At 54.2% G+C, this 24,590-nt stretch overlaps 1 long non-coding RNA gene across 1 annotated transcript; it reads right to left on the bottom strand.

Annotated features, from left to right (window-relative positions):
• Positions 1-2,047: 2,047 nt before the first annotated feature.
• Positions 2,048-3,708, bottom strand: LOC306655028. The gene is made up of 3 exons (XR_013762160.1): positions 3,192-3,708; positions 2,872-3,087; positions 2,048-2,387 (listed from the first exon to the last, which is right to left on the bottom strand). It is a non-coding gene; the product is annotated as an uncharacterized lncRNA (long non-coding RNA).
• Between the last annotated feature and the right edge of the window lie 20,882 nt (positions 3,709-24,590).

The following is a 24,590-nucleotide window of genomic DNA, read 5'->3' as shown; positions in this document are numbered from 1 at the left end:
TTGAAGAACAGTTTGGGTTTTCCTGACTCTCAGACACTTTCTTAAACACACCTGCCCCAGGGGTATTTGCAAGAAGACAGATCATCCGAGCCTTTGCCACCACCCAGCGAGGGTTGCGCTGCCTGAACAAGGGGGGCGGGAGGGGGCGGCGCAGAGCCTCGGAGCCTAGGTACTGGTTCAGAAAAGTCTTTCCAAGCCTTAAACTTGTTTCCCCTTTGCCTCTTAGTCATTTATTTCACTTCTGGGCTCTCATGGGAAAGTAGCCCACAACGGGATGAGAAAATGCCAGCAACATAAATATTTTCATCATACCTGCAAACACCATAGCCCACACAAACCCTGGACAAATCTAAATGCCTGACAACAGGTGAAAGAGTAAAAGCTATCTGCTCTGTGGAATACTATGTGCTTGTAAAAAATGATAAGTTCTTAATAGCATGGGGGAAAGTCACGTGTGTGTGTGTGTGTGTGTGTGTGTGTGTGTGTGTGTACAGAGAGAGAGAGAGGAAGGAAGGAAGAGAGAGAGGGAGGGCGAGAGAGAGAGAGAGAGAGAGAGCACAAATGGTCTCAATTATATAAAAATTGCATGGGAAAAAATAAACCAGGAGAAAAAATACACTAATATATTAACAGCGATTGTGTCTGGTTAGGGTTATTATAAGTACTTTGTTGGGGAATTTTTCCTGCTGTTCTGTATTTTCCATTTTGTCTGTGTGTTCTACTTTTGTGAGCAGAAAGAATAAAATTGACTTTTCTTTTTAAAGCTTCCAGGACCCTCCGCTGTGTGAGATCATCGCTGTTGTCTCCCCTCCAGTAAAGCAAGTAATCAAGGGCTGCCTAGAGCGGATGACCCCCTTCCGCAAAAGGGGTGCAGGTCCAAAATAAAAACAGCTTCCAAGCCAGCATATTAGATTAATAGCTCGAAATTCTTTCAAGAGGCAAAGGGAATAGTGGGAAAAGGGGAAGATCAACACCCTATTTTTAAATAGTGACGTGAGCTCACAGGAACTAAAGGCAGAGAGGTACACACCATTTCAGGCCTTATGCAAATCTATGCAAATGAGACACACTCCCCAGCTAAGCAAGAATTCTGGGTTCGAGCTCTCACCTGTTCCTGGGTCTCCCAAGATGTGGGGCAGGGAGGGTCGCACAGGAATGACCATCATTCAATTGCGCACCTACTAAGTGCCCGGCTTGCAAAGCATTTCCACAGTTTGAGGCTCAGTGACTCACCATCACCTGAGAGGTAGGTAAGATTGTCATCCCTGATTTGCGGGCATGGTAAGGGACACTCAGAGAAGGAAGTGGCTTATGTGAGGTCACAGTGGCCAGCTGCAATAAACCTGTGGAACTGATGACTAGTCAACACAGCCCTGGGAATCAAGGGCATGTGCCTATGGGGGGTCAGGGTCCTTCCTCAGGGGGGAAGGAGAACTGTAATCTGATGGGGTCCCTGAATGCAATGCCAGGTGATATTCAGGTGGGATGCACACAAGTTCTAACAGACCTTAGACCTGACCTGGCCTTTGCACTCAAAGTGCTCTCTGCCTGCAGCGTCCTTACCTTGACTGCTCTACCTACCTGCCCATCATCTATTACCTGCTTGGTTCCGCTTCCTTCTCTGGCTTATTATATGTGTATTTGCTTATTGATAAGAAAATGTAGTCCATGAGCATAGAGAGTTTAGCTCTTGGGTTCGCCTCTGTGTTTCCGATACCTGGTACGTTCTTGGTGCTCAAAACACATGTGTCGGATGAATTAAGGAATCGATAAATGAATCTCCACATCCCCAGGACCTAGTTACACAACCTTTGACAAGGACAATAATGACATAATTACTAATGTACATTATTTGTCTAATTCTATGCCTGAGCACGTATTTTTACGTGCCTTTCCTCAATTGATCCTCAGATCCACCATCTGAGTCGGGAAACGCAATCATTCCCATTAGACAGCTACAGAAAGAGAGGCTCCGAGAATTCGGGTAACCTACCCGGAATCAGACGGTGTAACCTGCTGAACCACGGCTCCAAAGCAGCTTGTCAGAACAAATGGCGGCGTGTCCCCACGCCTTTCGCCCCCTCCCTGAAGCAGGGCAGACCATCCACGGGGTCACAGTGAGGACAGTGTGAGAGTCTTGCCCAGCACCAGACCCGCCCAGGGAGCCCAGTCTCCTGATTCCTTCCCACAAGCTATTGGAGGAAAAGTTTTCAGCTCTGATTTCAGGCCTTTGATTTCAGCCTCATCTGGCCAGGAAGATGCCAACTCGTCAGAGAGAACGGGGAGCCGCCAGTGATGGAGGATCTATTATTAATTACCATGTAACATTGATTAAGAGCCCATGGGGCACAGCAGCTGCAGGAGCCTGGGAGAGCCTCTGTTTCTGCCTGGAGGAAAAAAATGATTAGCAACATTATGAAAGGAAATATTCATCCCAGAGCGGCCCTGAGCGGACACCTCCCGAGACGGGGGATTTGCCTCTTGCAGGGATCTTTCCTCTGGAGCAGGGACGGCTGTCTCCCCAGCCTGGGACAGACCTGTTGGGGCAGGAGGGTGGGCCAGCCAACCTCCAGCCCGCCTGCGGCTGTCAGGCAGATTGACAGATTGGCAGATCAGAGAGCCCAGCTCCAGGGGCCCAGAGATGCCCCCATAGCCTCTGGAGAAAGTGGTTCCAGGGGCCTGGATCATTCAATTTTTTGAGATAGAGGCAGTCTGCGTTTGATGTCACGTCTCTTAATCTCTAAAAATGGTTGAGACAGAGTCTGGGTTGGCCACTTTTCTGACGACTCGACTGCCTTTGTCACATTTCGTACTTTCCAGTCCCATCCCCGACGACTAGATGAAGAAACCGAGGCTCAGAGTGGCACTCACACAGTAAGTTGGTGGAGCAGCTGGGATCCCAGCCCATGGGTGCTTCCTGGGCTCTTGCTTTTTCCATTGTACCCCTTGGTGTCCTCAGGAATCTTTTCCCATGTGTCCACAAACCATCCAAACACAACACGTTCCAGAGTGTCTGGCTGCAGCCCAAACCAAGCTACATCCCTCTGAACGGTGCCTCACACCCAGATGTAGCATGGAAACCCGGAGCTGAGCAACACATCAGGGGATCGATTTGAACACTCACTAGTCCCCACTACTCTGGGCTCCTCCCAGAAGCCGCCACCTCCTTCCCACGTGGGCCTGCCTCTGACCTTTGACCTCACATTTCCAAGAGGATCCATGGGATGGACGGATCACCTCTCACTTCACTGCATGGAATTCTGCCTCTTCTGCCACTGACCGGCTCGGGTAAGTCCCACTCTTCTCTGGACTTGAGTCCTCTGTAGGCCAAGAGCCCTCTGTGGCCCCAAGAGGCTTGTTCCTGACCCCCTTAGTTCTGTGCCGGAGTCATTGACCGAGTCGTTCTGAAAGGCCAGAGCGAGAAGACAGCCTCCCTCGGTGGTGACCATGGCGATGGCGGTGACACTGAGACGCCTGCGCAGGGGGTGGAATGCTGAGGCTGTACTGGTGCCTCACATGGACTGCTAGGCGAGCCCTGGGGCCAGCTCCGTGGGGAAGGTGGCCTTGTCAGCGCCCTTCCACAGGAGCTGGGACGAAGCTCCGTCTATGGTCTGAACGTGTCCCTGGAAAGTGTGCTTTGGTACTTGGTCCCAAACGTAGCAGTGTCGGGGTGAGGCCTGGAGAGGGGTCCATCAGGGTAGCTCCCTCCTCATGAGTGGATTAGGCTTTGAGGCTATAAGTACCCCCTCTCTCTCTCCCTCCCCCTCCCCCTCCCTCTCCCTCCCTCTCTTTCTCCCTCCCTCTCTCTCCCTCCCACCTCCCCTCTCTCCCTCCCTCTCCCTCTGTCTCCCTCCCTCTGTCTCTCTCCCTCCCTCTGTCTCTCTCCCTCCCTCTCTCTCCCTCCCTCTGTCTCTCTCTCTCTCCCTCTCTCTCTCTCACTCTCTCTCCCTCCCTCTCTCCCTCCCTCTGTCTCCCTCCCTCTCTCTCTCTCTCACTCTCTCTCCCTCCCTCTCTCTCCCTCCCTCTGTCTCCCTCCCTCTCTCTCCCTCCCTCTGTCTCTCTCCCTCCCTCTGTCTCCCTCCCTCTCCCTCCCTCTTTCTCCCTCCCTCTCTCTCTCACTCTCTCACTCTCTCTCCCTCCCACCTCCCCTCTCTCCCTCCCTCTCTCTCTCTCTCTCACTCTCTCTCACTCCCACCTCCCCTCTCTCCCTCCCTCTCTCTCCCTCCCTCTCTCTCCATCCCACCTCCCCTCTCTCCCTCCCTCTCTCTCTCTCTCCCTCCCTCTCTCTCCCTCCCTCTGCCCCCTCTTTCTCCCTCCCTCTCTCTCCCTCCCTCTGTCTCTCTCCCTCCCTCTGTCTCCCTCCCTCTGTCTCACTCCCTCTCCCTCCCTCTTTCTCCCTCCCTCTCTCTCTCACTCTCTCTCCCTCCCACCTCCCCTGTCTCCCTCCCTCTGTCTTTCTCCCTCCCTCTCTCTCTCTCTCTCACTCTCTCTCCCTCTCTCTCTCTCACATTCCTTCTTACCCTCTACCTATGGCCATGAGATGGCCCTTACTTCACGCCTGTCCCTTGCCCAAGGACTTCCCAGCCTCCAGAACCCTGAGCCATCTAACCTTCTATGCTGAGGGATTACCCTCTGCGGTATTCCAGGAGCGCAGCCCCAGATGGACCACAACTCTCAGGAAGGGAAAGGAGTCCAGAGAGTTCCTGCTGTCTACACCGCGGCCTCTCCCGTGGCTACACAACATGAAGCTTGTGACCGCCTTCTAAATTTCTCCATTTGTAATCCAGACCACACCAGCCCCCGGGGGCTGAGCAATCTGCTCCGTTTCCCAGGAAACCACTTGGAGTCTTAAAGATTTATTAAGGGGTTCACAAACTTGGGGGAGAATTTTCCTACTGGTACAGCTGGCTCAAGATCCCCAGGGAGCGAAGGAGCGTCCCATCCCCAAGCCAGGCGACGCGTTGGGGGGATGTCGTAGTGAGGATTCTCACACCAGATGGGAGGCAGAGAGGATGGGTTTTCAAAAATCAAAGAAAACAGCAACCAGAAGAAAGAGCAAAGGGCCATCCAGACTGGTTGGGTCCAGCTCCCTCCAACTTTGTTAAGTGATCTTGGGTAATTTACTTAACTTCTCTTTCCTCAATTTCCTTGCCTTTAAAAACAGAACTAATAATAGTCCCTTCCACTCTGCCTCGCTGGGAGATTATATAAATTAATACGTGTGGAACACAGAGTGCCTTGCACATGGCAAATCTATAAAGTGTTAGTTATTACTTCCAAACTTTTATTTCCACTCTGGAGTCCTGAACCCCAGTGAAGTCTGCCGCAGATGTGGGGTAAGAAATAGATCAAAGAGAAGCCACCGCTGCCCTGTCACACCTGGGTCCTTCCCCCACGCTTTACACTGCATCCAGGGGAGGGGACAATGTGACCACCCAGCTCCGTGCCACACCCCCCAGAGGCTGGGCTGAGGCTCAGAATGCTCCTTGCCATCAGGATCCAGCCTGGGGAGCCCCTCAGAACCAGGGCACATCTGAGTTGCAGAATGTGCCAGAGACCACAGCTGGCCTTCCGGGGTCCAGCAGCCTGGTGCATCGCACACACCATATTTTATGCACCATGCTGACCACAGGGAGAGAACCTTCTTTCAGGAAGGTGAGCTTGGGTGAAGGGGTCTTCCCTGGGGGACCCGTTCTAGGTCTTCCACTGAGCCTATAGCTTCTCTTCCACTAGCTGCAGGGCTACCAGAACACCTGCTTTCTCAACTTCCTTCTTGATGAGGAGTGGCACATGACACGGATTTGACCAATGAGATTAGAAGTCCAGAGACAGTGTTCCTCCATAGTTAGAAAACCCTTCCCTTTGTGCCTATCCCTTCCCCTTCTTCCTGTGTGGAACAGGGGATATAATGCCTGAGAAATGGCAATCTTTTTGCAACCACGAGGTAACAGGAACTAGTATAAAAGTCTACACGTTATAGACAGCAAAGAACTTGGGTCTCCCATGGCATCAATGAGTCATTCTTATCCTGGGTAGTGTATCCTGGACTCCTTGCTATAGGAGAGAATAAGGACCAATGGATTATGTCTCTGCAGTAGAGTTTCCATTATTTGTAACTAAGTCCATTCCTAAATTTCACAAAGGTGGACCTAGATGGGACCCTAGAACTGCCTGAGCCCAGTCCGTGGTCTCTCTGTGGAATCATGCCACCTCCTAGAAGTCATACCTTCTTCCCACCCATCTCTCCCAAAATGCACCAGTGCTAATAGACCAGGGGTCAGAAAAAGCTCCTGAGCAATTGCTCCTCAGGCCCACAGTGACCAGCAGCTTCCAGCCCAACCCACACAAAGCCCTTTGAGCATCCTGAGGAATGGGCTGTGGGTCTTGCCCTGCAGCCACCCACCATGAAGATTCCAGCAGTAGATACCCAGACCACTGGACTTCCAGGAAACACATTTGATTTGGCCATGGTGACCAATCACATCCACCCCTCCTGTGACTACTAGGTGTGAATGGGGGTGCTTGCAAAGCCCCTGCCTGCTGCCTGAGCTCTGGGCCCAGCCGGAGAAGCAGACAGTGAGCGAAGCGAGCTGGCAGATTTCTCTTGACACCACCCCTCACCGTTTCAAGGCACTTTACAGTTTACATTGCCTATCTGCATTTCCTCAACAGCTCCTTGAAATACAGATCACTTCCCCGTTTTACAGAAGAAACATAGGCTCAACCAGGAAACTAGAAAAAAGGCGCCCTTGTACCAGTCTCGATGGGGCAAGCCTGTAATCCCGGCAGCTCAGGAGACTGAGGCAGGAGGATCGCAAGTCTGAGGCCAGCCTCAGCAACTTGGTGAGACCCTGTCTCAAAATTTAAAAAATAATAATAATAAAAAGGGCTGGGGATGTGGCTCAGTGGTTAAGTGCCCTGGGTTCAATCCCTGGTGCCATCAATTAACAGGGCTGGGGTGTGACTGGGTGGTAGACCATCCCTTGGTATCTCAGTTCCCAGTACCAAGATAAGAGAGGAAGGTAGGACGCCTACCTGAGCCCCACCCACCTCCTTTTCCCGGGCTCTGGCACAGCCTGAAATACTACGGTGACTTCACAGAAACAAAGAGCCTTCCCTGAGGTCTCCCAGTGTGTCCAGGAGGTCACCTGACTTGAAGCCGGGCGCAGCCTGGCCACACTTGCCCTCGGCGGGCATGCCCTCCGCCTCAGTCAACAGGCCCTCTGCCGTGGGAACTCCTGCTCCAAGAACCTCCGAGTCATCCTCAGAACAGCAGCTTCTACCCAAAAACAGTCGGCTGGGCGCAGTGCTGCCAACGACACAGCACCCCCTCGCCAAGCTGTTGGCGCCTGATGGTTCTTTAATTATTCATCCCTGCTGAACGCGCAGGCCCAGGGCTCCATCCAGGCTTTTGGAGCTCGCCCATGGGGGGAGCCTGGGTAATGAGTCCAGACCTGTCAAGAAGTTTGGAATCTGTCTGCCCACAAAATGTTCCCCGGTCCTCCCACGTCATCCCCATCAGGCACAGATGACAACCAGCCAGGATGCTTCAAAGACTCCACGGGCCCAGGCTGGGCTTGCAGTGTGGATGGTGAAACCCACCTGGCCTGATTTCTATTCCACTCAGCCCAAGGTCTTTCAGATCTTGAGCTAAATGGGGTGTTGGGCAAGTGGTGAGGATTGCTGAGCAGCGTGGGGAGTTGTCATTTCTTCAGGGCAATGGTGGGAGGCTGTGACTCAGAGAAGCCAGCACACAGGGAGGAGAGCCCCTTCTCCAACAGGGACAGAGCAGACAGACCTGGCTTGACGCTGGGCTTGGTCATTTCCTAGCTGTGTGTCCACAGACAAATCACTTGCCCTATCTGATCCCATGTCTTTAACAAAAAAGCGAGTTTTGTTGATTTCCTCAATGTCTATTAAATCCATCTTCTGTGCTGGGCACTGGGGATGCTGCAGTGGAAATAAGAATAATGATCTCACTGGGCTTTTGAGACGATCAGAACTAACATGCCTGTACCACCGTGTCTGATATGTAATCAGTCCTCAACACAGTGTTCTCTCTGGTATTCTAGAGAACTTTGCACACATACGATTGTTTTCTATCATCCCACACTGTAGGTCATCATTATAGCTGCAGAAAAGGCTCCCATGACATAGACACACACACACACATACACACACGCTCACGTGCACACACATGCACGTGCATGCACACAATGCATGCACACGCATGCACACAGCACACACACATGCACATGCAGGCCATCACAAGGATCACATTTCCTCCTGTGCAGTTGCCTTTGACATTTCTTTTTCCTGGCCTGGCAGTTCTTTATCTTATTCATTTCCCCTCGGTTCTGACCTATTAGAGCTTGCCCCAACCCAGTCGAGCACACAGCGAGGACCAAAAGATGTTTTCTTCCCTTTTCCTCTTTCTCCTGGGCGGTACTGGGGATGGCACCCAGGGTCACTGGACCACGAGGCTCCTTCATTTTGCATTTTGAGACAGGGTCTTGCCAGTTGCCCAGACTGGCCTCGAACTTGGGATCCTCACACTCAGCCTCCCGAGTGGCTGGGATTGCAGGCGTGCCCCGTGGCATCCAGCTCGCGTTTTCACTCACTTGGCTGCTTCCTCTTCTCCTTGACGGACACTTGTTCAGTCCTGTGTTGTGCCGGGCCTGCTCTGGGCACAGGAGACACAATGTGACCCAGACGGACAGTCTCTGCTCTTGCAGAGTCTCCATCCCAGAGGGAGGACAGGCAACGGGCAGGCAGGCAGCAGGCAAGATGCCCACTGTGGCCGTGCTCCTCATCCCCAGGGCACACGGCCCAAGATGTCCCTGGGATGCCTGAAACGTTGCGCAGCACCAAACTTACCAGGTACTCTGCTTTTTCCTGTGCATACAGACCTGTGATGAAGCCGAAGGAATAAATTATGCACAGTAAGAGATTAGCAGCAATAATGAATAGTAAAATAGAAAAATTAGAAGCATATACTGTAAAAGAAGATCTATGGATGTGGTCTCACTCAAAATAGACGCCTGCAACCAGCTCATCCTTCTCCCGGTGAGGACGGGAGTGGACACAGGCCTCAGTGACGAGATGAGCAGCAGACCCAGGCCTGGGCCTTGTCTGAAGGACCATGGAGCCAGGCCAAGGCAGGCTGACCCCCGGTAACAGAGACCAGAGAGACAAAGCTGCAGGTAAGGGGGAGGGGCTGCAGTCTGTAGGCCCCCAGTGGTGGCCAGAGAGAAGCAGGGACTGCAGGGTGCAGGGCCACTGCAGATCAGCAAGTCAGGCTGACATCCAATCAGGGACCTGGCTGGAGCCGAGAAGGGCATGCTGTGAACCTCTAGGGAAGCCAAGTCCCTGCCAAGGCCTGAGGTAGGAGGGGAGCTGGCTAGGGAAGGGAGACCCCAGGGCCACCTTGAGGGTTGAGAAGCACACCCACGGGCACCAAGGATCCCTGGCAACTTCTTAGACTCCTAGAGTGAAAGTCCAGTGGGGCTCCACCACTTCCCTGAAGAATTAGGAGGACGGAGACCAGAGAGGGAAGATGATTTCCCAAAGTCACACTCGCACTGGCTGGTTGGACCCACACCTCCCATCTCTTAACTCCAGTCAGGATCACCTCCACTAAACCACAGTGACCGCCTTTCTGGGTGCCAGATTAAGGGGGCCGAGAAGATCCTGGGAGACACTCGGGGTCACACAGGCTAGGACACAGACTGGAGAGCCAGCAGGGTGACGCCTCCCCCACCCCCTGCCATGCTTGTCTTGTCCTCCTGCTCAGAGAACCGCAGGAACCAGATAACAGCCTCCATCCTGGCTCTGCATCTGGGAACCATGGTTACGGCTGCCGCTTGATAGGCAGGGGGTCCAGGCGCCTTTGAACCACGCCCTGGTTCCTAGAGTTTGCCTGAGAGGCAGGGGCAAGGGCCAGGGGGGCAAGCTGGGGGTCACCAATCACCCCTGGATACCACCCACTAACCTTCCCCTCCCGAACTGTTCATCCGGGCACCTCGCAACCACGGCAAAATCCTTTTTAGAGCTCTGAATTAAAAATAAATTTGCAAGCACATAACCAGATGTTACATGGGGAAAAGATAAATAACTCAGCCTGTCAAGGAACTGCCTCATCTCAGTCAACCCTCTCTCTTTCACAAGGTTTTAATTTTTAATTTCACAGCGGTAACTATAGCAACCTGCAAAAATAATATATTCCAAAGCAAAACAACTTTCTGGGCTCCGGCTTGGCGTCCCCACGTTCTCTCCTCCCCCCTCCACCAGATTCATGCAGGTCTGTGCCCAGAGTTGACGAGCACTCTCAGACTTGGACTCCTTCATTCATTCTAATTCATTCATTCACATCCAAGTGTCCCTTGCCACCCAATCCACGCAACTCCCAAAGTCGGGTAGCAGGGCTTTGAGCAATGGATTCAGGATCACAAGGGACGCCGTGTTACCAGAACCTCTTTGTTCCCAGGTTTTGAGTTGATAGGAGAGTTGGGTGAGCAAAGGACATCTACACTGCTGGGCCTGTAATCCCAGTGATTTGGGAGGCTGAGGCAGGAGGATCACAAGTTCGAGGCCTGCTTCAGCTACTTAGTGAGGCCCTAAGCAAATTATTGAGGCCCTGTCTTAAAATTTTAGAAAGGGGTCAGGAAGCCAGGGTGTGACTCGGTAGTAGAAACCCTCTTGGTTCCATCCCCTATGTGGGGAAAAAATAAAAAAGAACATCTATACTTACTGGGGCTCTGATTTGCCCAAGGTCCACACTGGGCATTGGGGTGAGAAAGAAGAGCTGAGCCCACCTCCAAGGAGACAGATATATAAAACCTGTGGGGGAGACAGATATATAAAACCATAATTACAAGCCAGGCACGGTGGTGCACTCCTATAATCCCAAAGGCTTGAAAGACTGAGGCAGGAGGATTGGGAGTTCAAAGCCAGCCTCAGCAACTTAGTGAGGCCCTAAGTAACTCAGTGAGAAAATCCAAAAAATAGCTGAAGATGTGTTTCAGTGGTACAGTGCCCCTGAGCTCAATCCCCAGTATCAAAAAATAAAACCATAATTACAATACAAGAAGTCTTGGGTAAAAGGGATAAATAATTAACAAATGGAGCATAAAAAGGCAGAAGTTGTCATTGCCTAAGGTGATCTAAGAAGCCTTCAGAGAAGAGGGAACTTCTGAGCTAGGTCTTGCTGGATTAGTAGAGGACTTCTTCATAGCAGGTAGGGGAAGGCACCCAGGCACGTGAAACAGCATGTGCAGAGGCAGACACGTGTGAAACAGTTAGCATGGCCCAAGCACCCTCAAGAGGATCCCAGAGCCTGATGGGGTGGAAATGTATGCAGCCCTGAATACTGAGTTGGAGACTTCAGCTTGGCAGTCAGGGGAGATCAGCAAAGTAGTGGGGTGAACAGAATATTTTTAAAGGTGAATATGTGTGGGAGGTGGATTAGAGGAGAAAGAGTAGAGTCAGGACCTGTGGGGAGGGGGCTCAGGTGGGTGGTGGCTGCAGGTAAAAAGTCGAGAGTGGAAGTCTTACATTGGGTCCCCTGGGAAACCAACTCGAACTGAGGAGCCAAGTGTGTTTAGAGGTGACTCCAGGAAACACTGACGTGGGAGGAGGAGAGAAGGAAGCAGATAGGATGTTCATGAGCAAGCCAGTGACCACCAAGGTCCTCAATCCTCCTGGGGAATTCTGGAAACCAGCATGGACTGCACTTCAGAGGTGGCCCTCTGAGAGCCACTTGGCCAGCAGGGAGACTGGAGAATTGAAGTGCCCGTTCCCGTAGTGACTGTCGATGGCTGCTCCGGGGGCGTCTGCTCGGCGCTGTGCTTGGGAGCAGAGCCGGCTCCCGGGGGCCAGACCCTCACGCGCAGACTCGTGGGCTGGATGCCGAATCAGTGTGGCCGGAGACGTGACGGGCGTCTGCCCCAGCGGGATTCTGAGCGACTGCGAGTGGCCCTGGGGGCAGCCCCTGATGCGTGGCTGGTACAGGCAGGTCATGGACGACATGTCCCAAGGGAAGGTAGACCCAAGGCCAGCCTGGATCCAGGCTGCGGAGGGATCCCGTGGGACTGACCAAAGCCCACCCAAGGCAGCCCCCAGGGTCCCACCCAAAGTGGGCTCCACCTGTCCAAGCAGGAAGCCCTGTCTCGGGGGAGGGGCATTGTCCCCTCCGTCTCTGATTCAAAGTGGAACGTGGCGAGGCCGCGGTTGGAGGGGGAAAACGTGCCTGCGAGGTCAAGCTCGAGCGGGGGTGGGCGCTGCGGGCGGCCTGGGGCCTCGGTTTCCCCTTCGGAGAGACGCGGTTCCTGGAAGGGCCTATTTAATCTGCTTGCCGGGCGGTGTGCTTCAGTGGCGCACGGTGGTGCCTGGAAGTCACCGAATCCCTACCGCCCTGGCTCTTATCTTCATCGCGGCTCTCTGCACGCGGAGCACACGCTCGGCCCCAGAGACCCCGAGTTGATCAAGCGGACGTGGCTCCTGCCCTCGTGCTGCCCACGGCCTCCTGGACATGCCCAAGCGCTTTAGATAGAAAGTCGAAGAAAGCCAGATAAAAAATTATGCATAAAGCATGATTCTAATTTTGTTTTAAACACACATTCGCAAAGGCCCCCGGGATCTACACCAACATGTTAACACTAGATAGGGTGGCGGCGTTTTTACAAGTCTTTTTTTTTTTTTTTTTTTTAAAGTGGTCACAGCAGACTGCATTGTTTGAAAGGCAAACAAGCATCCTCCTTCCTCGGACTTACTGCCCATTGCGAATCTCATCAGCTTCCTCAGGAGCCAGGAGCTCCTTACCCTCGGGGGACACTTGTTGGTACTTCTCAGGGTGTCCCCACCGGGCCTCCCCCCTGCAGAGCGCGGTTGGGAAGGGGTGAGGTGGGGAGGGGGTTCCATCAGCGACCATCCTGGACCGCTCACTGGGGAGGCTGGAGGGAGATTGAGCTCTCTGTCTGCCTGGGAGCCCTGGTCAGCACCTGTGAAGGCTTGCTATGCCCTGTGGTCACCGGGGAGGGACGCCTGACTAGAGCCGTAAGGCTGTCAATTCTGAGGATCGCTCTTAGCAGCTTCATCTGCCTCCCTGCCCAAAGCCACATCCTCGGAACAGCTTTATCTGCAGTAAGCTGACATTTTCTTCTCCGTCTCCTGCCTCCTGGGTCTACGGCAGATTCTAAACTTAGGTGGGGGAAGAAGAAAAGCTATACCTTGACACCATAAAATCGCATGGTCCAGCCTGGCTGTAAACCCTGGCTATGGATGAAGATACAAGCCACCCATTTTCTCAAGTTTCCAGGTCCCTTTGACGTGTAGGACAGTGTAATAGGCCCAAGGCTATTGGAAAGTTCTAGTAAAGATGAAGTTCTTGTCAAGTCCCCATGGTGGACTTGATGATATTCTCTGCTTGAGTGCCGATACCGGGGGCTTCCATCAAGACCCCCCAAGCAAGAGTCGTCAAGGGTCCCACGAAGGACAGAGGTGATTTTTCTGGGATAGACAGGAGAAAGGAACTCTCTCCTGCCAGGCTTGCTGACCCGGGAGCTCCTCAGTTTGGGTCCTTCCAATAATGGCTACCATCCCTGCCACAAGTGACAAAGCCTGTCAAAGGGATGACAAAGCCAAGAAGAGAGTGTGGCCTTTTATCCAGCCATTCCTGAAACTGCTCCCAGACCAGAGGCAATTCACTCCATTTTTTCCTTCAATAGTTTGAGTTGGTTTTTTTTGGTCCCTTGAAGCTGAAAGAATCCTGACTCCCATGTTGGTGGCCATCCAGAATCCATGTCCCCTTCCAAAGCACCCTCGATGTTTAGGAAATCACCTCCTCCACCACTGAGCTTGTCTGGAGCATCGAGGGTGCTGACACCGAGTCCCCCTCACTCCTCGGTCACTCCCTGCACCTCCACACACAGCAGATGAGGTGGCCATGTGTCCCTCCCAGGCCTCCTGCCCTAAAACTTCCCCCATGGTCTTCCATGTCCTGACCTTTTCTGTCCTCTTCTACAGAATTCAGAAGATCCAAAAAAGAACCCACAACCCCAAAGTATGTCACAGCCACTGGATGGAAGAGCCGGGTCCCTGAATGGCCCTGAAGAGTTGTCCATGGGTCAGTGAACTGTGGAAGCAGATAAGTGTCCCCCCACCGTGCTGGGCCACTGAGATTGGGAGGTTGCTGGTGACAGCGGTTATCCTGCTCTGACTAACACAAGCGGGGGGCGACCCGGACAGCAAGCTGAGGGCTCTTGGTCTGTCTCAGATATCTCGTGAGTTCCTAGTCCGTGCTTGTGGCTGACCCATCCTTCTTCTCCATATGGATCTGAGTTTCCCAAGAGATGGGTCCTTACCTGTCTTCCTCCTCTGTATCGTGTCCCAGGGATCTAGGTACATGTCAGGCACATAATAAATGTTCAATAAGCACGTATGGATTGGATTTGCAAAATGACCAGATGTGATGTTCTGATTGTGACGCTTCATGGCGCACCGGAGTTTCTCAGTAAGCGTCCCCACCGCTAAAACGAGCTGAATAAAGACATGCCAGCCTTGCAGAGGGAGGGCACATTCTTGCCAGGGCTTATCCTACCCCCAAATCCCTGATCCCTGGCTGGTCTCAGACTCTGTGCAGCGGGGAGGGTGGGAACCAGCTGCCTCTCCAAAGGAGCCCCCGTTCCAGAGGCGCTGGGCTGTGGTAGGGGTGAGGAGACACTTCAGGAAATAACATTTCAGAGTCTTGTGCTGTGAGAGCAGACTTCTCACCCCTGCCTGGGTGTGGAGGTGGGTGTGGGATGCCTGGTGTGCCTCGAGGGTAAAGCGCCCCTCTCACGTTTGTTCCAAGTCTCATCCAGGGAAGGTTAACTCCTTGCACCCTGTCCTACTTGCTCTAGACAGGCTCTGGGGATTTAGGCTAAGACTCCCAGGAGAACGTGGGAGTCTCCCACCAGGGATGGGGACAGAACAGGACTTACACTGTGCTAAAGTCACACAACACAGTGACTCACTGCTTGAGCTCTGTAGCCAGGATGCCTGTTTTCAAATCCCAACTCTGCTCCCTTATTAGGTATAAGACTTTAGACCACTTAGTGTCTCTGAGCCTCAGTTTTCTCATCTATAAAATAGGATGATAATAAAAGCAGGCATATTAGAGGGTTGTTGAGAAGATGCCTTTTTGCTCCCCCATGCCACCTTTGTAGTGTTGAGGGTGAAACCCAAGGCCTATTAGGCAAGTTCAGTATGACTGGCCACACCCCAGCCCCCTGACCACATTCCAGCCTCCCCCTACCTCATTACTTAGATTTTTTTTTTTTTTTTCCTGGTACTGGGAATTTCCGTCGCTGAGCTATATTCTCAGTCCTTTTTATTTTTTTATTTTGAGACAGGGTCTCACTAAATTGTGGAAGCTAGTCTCAAACTTGAGATCCTCCTGCCTCAGCCTCGTCAGCCACTGGGATAACTAAAAGGAGCGTGTTTTGAAAATGTCTCTGTGTTTTGCTCCTGTGGCTTCTGGGAGCCTCGTCAGAGGTGGGTGCGTTCTGCCTTCTGGAGAGCCCCCTCCCACCCAGCAGGCCTACCCAGGACTCCTCTGAGTCTGTCCCTTGTGGTTGGGTAGTTCCCCCCCCTGGGTGGCTGGTGCGGCTGACAGAAGGCTAGGGTATACCATGCAAGTGTATGCTGCCCCAACACCACTCTTTGTGACCTTCCTTTGAACACGCTCATATCCATTCTGCCTCATCCTGGGTTTTGGAGCACCCCGGCTGTCCTGGGAGTTGGTTTGCAAGCTGCAGGCCCTCTGACTCCCCGTTTTTAACATGGGGGTTCTGGCCCTGCTGAACATGAAGGTAGGCTGGTCTCTGAAGCCCAGTAGTGGAGAATGTCAAGGCCAGAAACTAAGGGCCTTGACATCTGATCGATGCACAGCTGTGGACGTTCTAGAGCGATGTCACCCAGCAAGGGCCAGCTCCACGTGTCTGGGTCTGCCTTGGAAGCAGGACCAGCCCTGTGGCCAGCACTGCCACCTGCCGCTGTCCAGGAGCCATTCCACAACAGCAGCACACGGTCTGCGGCTGGCGACGATCGGGATCCCCCAGAATATTTAAAAATATTTAAATTGTGAACCTATTGATAGAGAATGTTCATAAACACCCATCTACAGACCTGTGCTAAGCTTACACACTAGCAATACTAACTGTGAACCTACCTCAGGGACACCAGTGCGGTGACAGTCTCAGCGTCCCCCAGGTGTGCATTTTAAAGCTCCATCTGGAGAACCAGGTGCCACCTCTGTCCCTCCATGGCGAACCAGATGAATAGGCCTGGCTACCACTGTGGGCCTGTGCTGCGGGTTTCACCAAAAGATCTCAGGTTTCGGTTTTCTTTTGTGTGCAGACGACGATGTGGAAGCTAAAACTGACAGGTGTTTTATGGAAAGTTTTTCTATTCTTTGATTTTTTAATGAACTTTGAAAACCAAAAGAGAAGAGTCTGTTTTAATTTCTAATGTGATTGTGATTTCTATCAGTGATTACCAATAGATAAACTGATAAACAAAAACGCTTCAGGGCACTTAGCCATTTTTTAAATTGGTCCTGAGACCTAAAAATTAGAAGCCACTCTCCCACGGTGAGTGCCCACCTACTATGATCCTGGCACCCGTCGGCCCCTTCCCTCTCTCCCCAGGTCCCCATCTGTGTTCTGTCTTTGTGCTCTGATCAGCTGACCAGCTTGCACGTCCATGAGTACCCCGGTCTCTACACCCCTGGACAGCAAGTACCTCAACTCCTACCACACCACTGTCCTCGACTAGACCAAACTCAATCTTCAAGACCCGAACACTTCTGCTCCCCGGATGCCCAACTGACCACCCCAAACACGGGAACCCTCAGTCCTCAGCTCACAGAGATCTCGCCTGACCGTGGGGCAGACAGATGGTGCAGCTGGATGGCTTCTGCCCAGGCAGCCCGCCTCCCCTGCTAGACCTGCAAAGCAACTGGCTTTGCATTCGGTGCAGATCTGAACCATTCACCCTGAACGAGCCACTTCCTCTCTCTGAGCCCATTTCTTCATCTGTAAAATGGGGCACTTTCCATACTTGCCTTGCAGATCATGAAAGGATCCGACTGGCTCGTACATCTGTTGTTAGGGACTTCAACCGCAGCAATCTCCCTGGGAATACAAGTCCAAGACCAAGGTGCCAGCAGGGTTGGTTCCTTCTGAGACCTCCCTCCTGGGCTTATAGACGACCCTCTTCTCCCCGGGTCCTCCCGTGGGCTGGGTCTGTGTCCTAATCTCCTCTTCTCTTTTTAAAATAATTTTTTCAGTTGTAGATGGACACAATACCTTTATTTTATGTGGTGCTGAGGATCGAACCCAGTGCCTCACATGTGCTAGGAGAGCGCTCTGCCGCTGAGCCACAACCCCAGCCCCTAATCTCCTCTTAATTCTCATATTGATCAAGGCCCAGCCTCGTGACCTCATTTCAACTTAATTGCCTGTTTAAAGACCCTGCGCCTAATACAATCACGTTCTGAGATCCCTGGGAGTTAGGACTTCAGTATAGGAATTTGGGGGGATGGGGGATACGATTCAAACTATAATACTAGCTAAAGCATCCTGTCCAAGGCCGTCGCCTCTGCACCACCAGGGCCTGAGACTGTGGTCAGTGCGCTGGACCAGTCCATCGGCCCTGTAAAGGATCAGTCATCGGACGTGACCTCAGGCAAGGCTGTTCCCTCAGCTGGGAAGTCCCCAAAGGGGATTCTGTGCTGGACTGCTGGACTGACCGACCCACCATGCCTCCTTAGCTACGTGAACTTGGGTCAGCCCTCGGCCTTCCTTCTCTGAGCCTCAGTTTCCAAAACTGGCAACGCGGAGGGCACGACTTACAGAGTGACTGCGATGGCGAGATGAGGTCATCATTGTTATTTTTATTCCGGCAACACCCACTTTCCTCGAGCACCTACTTGTGCCAGGTACTCTTTTGGTTCTGGGGCTGCAGCAGTGAACAAAACAGACAAAACCCCAGCCCTGCTGCAGCCGGCATTACCCCAGGGACCGCCAGACACCAGACAAACAAGCAAGTAAAACACAGAGCGTATCCCATGGTGGAAAGTGCTGGCAAAGAGCAGTAATTAAACCCAGAAGGGGAAAGGGAGGTGTGGGAGGATGGGGCAGGGGTGTTGCAATTTTATATAGGACGGTCGGGCAAGGCCTGTCTATAAAAAGGTTGGGCAAGCTGAGCGAACTGCACAGGTATTTCAGAGACCTTTGCAGGCAGAAGGGGCAGGAGCGTGCCTGGCATGTTCCACCACCGGGCTGCTCGAGCTGAGGGAGCTGGGGGAGATGGCTGCAGGCAAAGCCAGAGAGTAGCCCGGGGTCAGCCAGGGCAGGGCCTGGCAGGCCACTCTGAGGACTCCGGCTTTCCTCTGCATGCGATGGGAGCCGCAAGAGTGCTCTGAGCGCAGGAGGGGGCGTGACCTCACTCTGATTTTACTAACAGAGCGTAACCTGGGTGACAAGATGAGATTGCAGCTGGCTCCTCGGCTGGGCGGGTTCTGCTCCGAGTGGTACGTGCGCCTCTGCAGATGGCTCTGTCTCTGGCTGTGCCCGCCCGCCCTGCTCAGCCTCACCCAGCCACGCTGGCTGGTCTACCACACCCCCGCGCCTGCAGCCTCTCACCTTGTCCTTCAGGTCTCATTCTAGACGTCACCCCCTCCCAGGAGCCAGCCTGGAGCCCCAGACCAGCCCTCACCCCTCCCTTCCCAGAGAACCAAGAAGCACTTAAGAGACAGGTCTGGGCACTCAAGTGCAGGGTTCAAACCTCCTTAGAGTCCCTGTGCCTCAGTGTTCCTTATCTGTAAAATGGGAGTAATAACCATACCAGAGCATGAAGAACCTACCTCAGTATCAGATGACAACAGGGTTAGTGAACACTAGTACTCTGGGAGGATCTGCATTGTTAGGAGATTGAAAACATGAAATTCTCACTGTCCGGCAACACCGGAGAAAGCCGGCTGCTCACGAGGCTCATTTCTTAACCTCCCCAAGCCCATTCAACCCAGGACCATCCACATTCGTTCGAGAACAGGGCCTGGACCACAGGTGGCTGCTCTTCACACTGGCCTACAGGGCTACAGGACGGGGTCACGGGTCCAAAAGGAAACCCCCTGGGAACGTGCTGGGCATGTCCAGTCAGCATCGACTGTGGGCACAACACCCATCATGCCAGGAGGGAAGGACATCCATCCCTCTGCTTTCTCAGCCTGGGAGTGGACGCAGGAAATGACCATGTGGATCACCAAGGCCTGGTATACAGCAGGGGCTCAGCCCATGCCTATCAGAGGCAACCAAAGCATAGCCAGAGGCACGTGTCGGTCCTGATCTTCCCCAGATGTGTGACCAGCAGCTTGTCGCTTTACCTCTCTGAGCCTCTGTTTCCGATCCATGTCATGGGGAGGACTCGCTCTTCCTGGGAGGGTGAATGGGGCAGCTCCAGGGCCCCCATGTCTCAGCCACAGTGGGAAGTGACCACGGTACCCAGAGGACACCTGGCAAGTGGCCCCTGGCCGTGATGGTGCTTCCCTGAGCCACGGTAGTATCTGGGCCGAGTAGACTTGGGAGTGAACTCTTAAGATCTCAGGGTGGGAATTCCCGATAGAACCTGCTGAGGCTCCCAGGAGCCAGGTGACCTAGAACAGCAGGTGGGGCATGAGTTAGATCACTGTCCCTGCCCATGGTTGCTTCTGTTTGGTGGGTTTGCACTGGGCTTCAGTCTCCTGGACCAGGAACGCCCCCTGTAGTACCAGGGACTGCTCTTCACACTTTTCTTTTCCTTCTAATTTTCCCCTGTGGTGTTAGAAATTGAACCTGGGCCTGATGCATGCAGGGCGAGCATTCCATCCCTGACTTGCTCCCCAGCTCTGTGAGCTTCTCTTAAGGCACCTCAGCGGAGCCCCTCGGGAAGCTTTTGAGATAGGTATTCATGTCACCACTTTGCAGGTGAGGCAACTGAGTCACAGAAGGGCCAGGGCCGCCCAGGTAGCAGGAGGCAGAGCCGAGATTTGAGCAAAGTTCTGAGCCCCTGCACTTCCTGCCTCAGAGGCCACCTAGGCTAACCCTCTCCCAAAGCCAGGCCTCCGGGTTCAAGGCTAGGGGGGTTCTGCCCCTTTGGTCTCCAAACCTCAGTGTCCTCAGTCCAAAAGCAGGAGCCACAGGACCTACCTCATCGGGCTCTCCTGGGGATAAAGTAAGGGAGCGTTTGGAGTGACAGGCAATCACAGTCACTAAAAGCTCTCTCTAATGCTACGCGATTACCCCTTCTCTCGGCTCCGCGTAGGGCTCCGCGTGTGTCTCTGACTCTCTTATTTCTCGTGCTCACTGCCGTCTCTTCTGAGGCATATCTGTCTTGCTTTGAAATGCTTCTCTTTGTCACTTTCCTCTCTTTCTCGTTCCCTCCTGGGTCCTAAATCCTGGCTCTGCTTTTACGTGCTGCCTAAACTTAAGCAGAGTACCTGGCAGCTATTCTGTCAGCCACGCTCTCAAACTTTGCTCTCTGGAACATTCTCCTGGGGAGCACCCTCAGGGTGGAGTCCTGGTTCCACTCCAGAGGTGGGTTCTGCAGGTTTGGGGCCGGGGCAGGGAATGGGCATTCTTAAGGGCTCCCCTCCCCCAGTGTGTGCCCATCTCCCAGGTGAGCCTGGCTGGGCCTTGGCTAGGATCACGTTCACCCTCAGTTTCCTCAGCTGTGAAATGGGGATAAAGGACATCTACCGCCCAAGGTTGTAAAGATGAAAATCTTTGTCTGGAAAACAAACACACCCTGGTTTTTTGTTTGTTTGTTTGTTTCCCCACCTTGGCTTTTGTATGATTTCTTTTGTCTCTGTCTTCCCCCTTGTGACCTGATGGTTTTCTATCTCCTTCTCTCCACCAACTCCCTACCTGAAAGCAGACCGGACCCCAGCAGAACTCAATATGGGTGGCTCTTCTGTAAGACGGTCCACATGGCCTGTCCTGCTCCTCCCCTCCTGCACCCAGGCAGCCCCCCAAGATGGAGCACCCCCCACCCTGCAGCCCCCACAGCCTGGGAGCCCAGGGAAGATGGGGGATCCATTGTGCAGGAATGGCCCTGCTGCTATGGAAACCAGCGCTCAGGAAATGCTCAGAGAAGCTCCATTCCGGGGAGCCGCCTGGCCTGGGGGGCGGGAGAGAGGCCAGACTCCGCCTCGGACGTTGCCCTCCCATTACCCGCCATGTGATGCTGGGCAAGTCACTTAACCTCTCTGAGCCCTCCTCTCCCTCACCGGCCTGGGAGCAGCAGCCCCATTAGCGGCGGGTAATAACGGCGCTGATGACTGAACGGCGCGCTGCGGCTTTCAAGCCTGAAGACGCGCCAAATTGCCGTTTGCTTTCATTACCGGGAGCTGGAAATATTCTAGTGCCAGCTTGCTGCGCGACCCTGTGCCACCGAGGGCCAGCAAACGATTTCCATGATAGAATTCCCTCTCTGGGCGGCGCGGGGTGCACGCGCACGCACACACCCACACGCACACGCGTCCACCCCCAGGTCCTGCCCGGCACCCCTGATCTGGGGAGAGAAGGCTGCCCGCTTACAGCCGAGCTCCTTGGCCAGGAAGGGAAGAAGGCAGGGGAACCATGTCTTGTGGTTACTCCGTCTGCAATGCCTGGTGGTGGGGGATCCATCCGAAGATGTGGTTCCTCTTTCCCAAGCCTCCAGGCCCAGGGCCTGGGCTGCAGAGGGACGATCTGTGGGATCTGCCTGTCACCCACCCCAAGGGGCATCAGGTGAGATCTCGCACACCCTTCCTTCACTACCCACAGGAACAGACCACACGCCTACACTCTCAAACACACACAGCGTGGTGCACAATGAGCACAGGTCGCCTTGGATGTCTGGGGTCCCCTGCACAGGTCGAGAACTTTCCGCCTCCTCACCTTGGCTCATGCCACCCCTCTACTGAGATTCCAATTCCTGGTTCCTCTAGCATGCTCCTTGCTGGTGGATCCTCCGTGCCCCATCTCACCTCGCTCACCCACCTAATATTCCAGAGAACCCTGTGACTCGCCCAAGATCACACCAGCGGCGAGTGGCTGCCCAGCCTTGTTAGAACCCAGGCCTCCAGGGGCAGCTGAGTCCAGCCGCTCTCAGGAGCCTCCGTGCTCATTCAGCCAGCCTGCCTGTTAGTTTGTTTTCCCAACAAACATTTATTACGCCCCAGGCAGGCTGCTCGGTGCTGGGGACCCAGCCATGAACAAGGCCAGCGGAGAATGAGAGAGCACACAGCCCAGAGAGGCAGACAGATGCTAAACAAGTAATTACGAGCGTGATGGATGCCACCAAGGGAAAGCAGAGTGAGCCCCCGGGAAGGGACAAAAGGAGGATGCCAGCATTTCCCATTGAGCAAGGTTTGGCAGCAGCCTGCCCCAGGGTGGTCCCCCTGCTGAGCAGCCCCCTTCCAAGGCCCCTGGTCAGCACCTCTGGGGAGGGACACTTCCTCCCAAGCACAGGCCCAGGGAAGGCTCTGTGGGGTGTGAGGACCACTTCAGAGGCCTGGAGGGGGTGGGGTGAGATAAATGCTTCCTAATCAGTCACCTCCTCTTGGGTGGGCTCATTGCCTCTGCCAGGCCACCCCCACCCCAGCAGGTAGAATTAGCCCCGGCATGCAGATCACCAAAGCAAGGCCCAGGAGAGCGGTGCCAGTTAGGGATCGGAACCCAGGCCTGTCAGACTCCAGACTCTAGGAAGTTCCCTAGAGACAGCCCAGCCCTGGGTGCCCAGTACACAGCACTGCTGGCTGTGCTCACAGCCGGCAGGGGACACAACCAGCACCCCATGAGCCCATGTCACCTATTACAAGGTACCACCTGTACCTCACAAGAAAGCAACTTGACAACATGTGATAAGCCGCTCTGATATCGCAAGGAGGGGGCGTCCAGGCAGATGCCTCCAATTGCCGAGCTGTGTGGCCTCAGGCAAACTGTCTAACCTCTCTGAGCTCCAATTCCCAACTGTACAGTGGAAAAGACGGTGGTTGTGAGGCGTGTCAGGGCTCTGGCCTCCTGGCCTGCCGCCTCCTTCTCCCTGCCTCTCCTCCCACCACTCTGGCTTCCAGGCTCTTCTGAAGCGTGCCAGGTCCTGTCCTTGCTCCATGGCTTTGCCTGGACCCTGGACCACCAAGCACACGGGGGCTGAGGCCAAGCCCATGCTCCTTGGTGGCCTATGCCCTGACATCCAGAGAAGCTCCCCCTTTCCAGTGCTTCTGGTGGCAGGGGCTGGTTCCAGCCGTTCTGCCCCTCGCCTGCAGACGGCAGGGCTGAGGCAGAGCGTGTCCGGGTCCGTGCAAAGCTGCCATCTTTGAGTGGACAATTGCCTCGGCCTTCCTGACCACAGGGAGGACTCTGGAGAGAAGGGCCATGAATTCTCCGGGGCCTCCTTGCCAGCGCCCTGGAGCTGGCAGGCAGCGGGAAAGCAGGCCCAGGCTTGGCAGAGCCTCGCAGGGGCTCGGTGCCGAGGGCCGGGCCCTGCCAACCTCATTCCCCTGAACAGCTACCGATTGTCCCAGTGGCTCCCAAGTTCCCTGAAGCCCTCCCAGCGGCCACTCTCTCACGGGGATACCCTCTCTCAAAGGGACCTGCAGCCTGGCTGCTTCCGGCCACGACCAGGGAGGCTGGCCGGGCATGGTGGTCCCAGCCTCACAGGAGGCCCGTGGACTTCCGAGCCCTGCTGGGAACTCTCAGGCTAGTGCTCAGCAAAGAGCAGGCGAGGACAGACCCCGGGCTGGGCCGGTCCGCTCGGCATTTGTATGCAGGTGCAGGCCCGGAACATGAGCTGGAATCCATCAACAGAAAATAAAACGCTCAGGGAGAGCAGCCCTCAGAAGACAAACGGCTGAGGGCGAAGGTAGCAGCCAGCGCCACTGGCGGGTGCTCCCTGCGTCTCAGGCCCACCCCAGGGGATTCATCCAACCCCCCGGGGGGAGGACGCGGTGAAGCCGCCGAGGCACAGGACTGGACACCGCTTGCCCCAAGAGGGAACCAGGGCTAACCCAGGCCTCCTGGCTCCAGAGGCAGGGCCTTACCAGCCCTGCCACTTCCCAACCCTCCCAGAGAGGTTCAAAAGGGCTGTCCCAAGGGGACACGTTCACATCGAGTCCCATTCACCACCCCCACCCAGCAGAGCCGCAGCTGAGCTCAGAACAGGGGGCATCAGAACAGGATGCAGGGGCTTTCTAGAAGGCTCACCGCAGACCTACAGAACTGCTGGGCTGGCCGGTGTGTCTTTTTTACATGGTGCTACTTGGTTCTGAGTTTGAGAATCACTGGTTGAGAGAAGTTGGAGCTAGAAAGAACCAACTTTTTGTCAGGTGAACAGACCCACGATGAGCCGCCTGTGTGAGAGCTGGAGGTGACCTTAAACACTGCCGTTTAGTGAGCCTCTGTCATGCCCCGGGTCCCCTTCAGAGTGCTTCCTGCTCCTCCACACCACTCCACGCAGAAGGGCACAGGACCGCTCCCATTTGACAGAGGAGAACGCTGAGGCACGAGGCGTTTAAGTTCCCTCATACGATG

This window comes from Sciurus vulgaris (genome assembly GCF_902686455.1).
Source record: "Sciurus vulgaris genome assembly, chromosome: 2".
Classification (NCBI taxonomy): domain Eukaryota; kingdom Metazoa; phylum Chordata; class Mammalia; order Rodentia; family Sciuridae; genus Sciurus; species Sciurus vulgaris.
This window is presented reverse-complemented; position numbering and strand designations above follow the sequence as displayed.